At 42.1% G+C, this 2839-nt stretch overlaps 1 pseudogene; it reads left to right on the top strand.

The window, feature by feature from the left end:
* The first annotated feature begins 1336 nt into the window (after positions 1-1336).
* On the top strand, positions 1337-2265 carry LOC100351395 (trafficking protein particle complex subunit 2-like; annotated as a pseudogene).
* Positions 2266-2839: the final 574 nt, after the last annotated feature.

The raw sequence follows: 2839 nt of genomic DNA, 5'->3' as shown, positions 1-2839 counted from the left end.
TAATCACTCCTCTTTTTAAAAGATTCACTTACTTATTTGAAAATCAGAGTTACATAGAGAGGAACACAAACACACACACACACACACACACAAAGGGATAGGGAGAGAGAGATCTTCCATTCGCTGGTTCACTTCCCAAATGGCAGCAATGGCCAGGGCTGTGCCAGGCAGAAGCCAGGAGCCAGGAGCTCCCATGTGGGTGCAAGGGCCCAGGATTCACTTGGGTAATCTTCCACTGCCTTCCCAGGTGCATTAGCAGGGAGCTAGATGGGAAGAGGAACAGCCAGGTCTTGAACCAGTACATGTTGGAGTCCTTTGCCCATTTCCTAACTGGATTAGTTGTGGGTGATCCTGTGTCTGGCTGGAAGACTGCCTGCCTAGCCTATGCAGGAGGTCAAGAGGGATGGTTGAGGACTCAGCACACTGGGACCCACATATGACCTGACTGCTGGCAGGTGGCAAGGGACCAGGCACATTTCCCCCACCCCCGCTTCCTGTTGAGTGGCCATGTAATTGTCAGCTAGATAAATAGCTTCCGGATGTGGCCTAGACCCATAAGACCACCTGGAAGGCTACGTGGGCTATGTGACCTTCAAGCAGATTGGAGAAGCATAGCAGCACCAGCATCGGCTTTATCCTATAGGATTAGTGTTGCTACCCTGAGCTGGCTATTCCCCTTTGCCTGCCCTATAAAAACTTCTGCCTAACTGCTAATAAATGGACATATTCACCAAAACTGTCTCTGGAGCTTCCTGTCAAAGAATGCCATCGTCCCACCATCCTGACAGTGTAAGCCTCGCAGGACGAGCCCACAGCCTGTTTTATTGTTGAATTTCTTGATATCTTTATATATTCTGGTTATTGATCCTTTACTGGTTGCATAGTTTGCCCCCTTTACACACACACACACACACACACACAACCATCCACTTCCTCAAGTCCAACCTCTCCAATTCCCAGTTCTACTCACCAGACCCTCTGCATCCCCCACCCATAGCTCTAGGAGATCAGGGTGCTTGACCTGCTGGCCCTTGACCCCCAATATCCTAGAGGTATCCATACCCCCTCTCCACAGGGGAGATGGAGGAAATTTCTGGAAAGGCCTCAAGATATTGTGTCTTTGTAGAAAAAGAATGAGGTGGAAAAGAAATCAAAGGATTTTTTCTTTACTTCAAGGTTGTCCTGTCTGAATTCTCCATGATTTGTGTATTATTTGTATTTTATTTTTAAAATAGCACAGCACCCTGCTAGAGTGCAGGGCCCGGGTCTTGCAGCGGGAACTGGCTGGGAGTTTGTATCTTCTGCGTCTTACTACAGAAACCATACATTGAAGACAATGTCTGGAACCTTCTGCTTTGTGGTTGGCCACCATGATAATCCAGTTTTTGAAATGGAGTTTTTGCCAGCTGGGAAAGCGGAATCCAAGGATGATCATCGTCATCTGAACCAGTTCACAGCACACGCAGCCCTTGATCTGCTAGATGAGAACGTGTGGCTGTCGAACAACATGTACTTGAAAACTGTGGACAAGGTTAATGAGTGGTTTGTGTCGGCATTTGTCACTGCAGGGCATATGAGATTTATTATGCTTCATGATATAAGGCAAGAAGATGAATAAAGAACTTCTTGGAGGTACCTTTCTCTGAAGGGAGGAGAGAACTTCCACTTTGACTATGACCTTGTCTAAATAAGATAGGAGTTGGCGAACTCAAAAGGCTTCCATAGCCTTGGCAACTCATGACAAGAGCCTAGGGCGATTACTGATGCCATAAACAAGAGTGTCAATTGTTAAGTCAGCAACAGGAGTCACTGTGCACTTACTCCTCATGTAGGATCTCTGTCCTTAATGTGTTGTACAATGTTAACTAATGCTATAACTACTCAAATAGTACTTTATACTTTGTGTTTCTGTGTGGGTGCAAACTGTTGAAATCTTTACTTAATATATACTAAATTGATCTTCTGTATATAAAGAGAATTGAAAATGAATCTTGATGTGAATGGAATGGGCGAGGGAGCGGGAGATGGGAGGGTTGCAGGTGGGAGGGAAGTTATGGGGTGGGGGGAGCCATTGTAATCCATAAGCTGTACTTTGGAAATTTATATTCATTAAATAGAAGTTAAAAAAAGAACTTCTTTACTGATGTCTATGATTTATATATAAAGTTTGCAATGAATCCATTTTATGAACCCAATTCTCCTATTCAATCAAGTGCATTTGAGAGAAAAGTTCAGTTTCTTGGGAAGAAACACCTTGTAAGCTGAAGGCAGAAAAATTCCGAAATAAACAGTGTTGCCACAATGGGGTATACTCAGGAATGTGTTCATTGTAAGTAACTTGATTAAATAGCCTGAAAAAACTTCTACTTGCAGTCTCAGTTTATCTAAACATAATGTAATGGAATTCCTTTTATATTTAAAAATAGTACATTCTGTTTCATGTCACTTATCAATGTATTAGTGTTGGCATGTGAACAAAATTATATATAAAAGAGCTCTTTATCAATAATCTGGATATATTTTTATTTTAGATTTGAGAATAAGCATTTATCTTTCCCAATTTGGATAGGTTGATCTGGATGTAACAATCCGAAAACAAATGTCATAATCTAGATTTGGTAGACAAATTTATTTTTTATTTTTTTTTTTTACCTAAATGTATGCATTTTATTGGTGCATTTGAGCAACGTAGGGGCTACTCCTCATACAGGAAGGAGGAATCTAAATTCCAGGAATAGTTTCACTCCATACCCTTAGGCCTGTCTTTTCTGGCTTAAAATAAAGCCTTTCATGGAGGAATGGCGGTTCTTGCGACAGGTCCTGAAAGCTTTTTTTTTTT

Source organism: Oryctolagus cuniculus, chromosome 6 (assembly GCF_964237555.1).
Source record: "Oryctolagus cuniculus chromosome 6, mOryCun1.1, whole genome shotgun sequence".
NCBI classification, from domain to species: domain Eukaryota; kingdom Metazoa; phylum Chordata; class Mammalia; order Lagomorpha; family Leporidae; genus Oryctolagus; species Oryctolagus cuniculus.
Note: the sequence above shows the minus strand (reverse complement) of the source record. Positions and strands in the feature narration are given on the sequence as shown.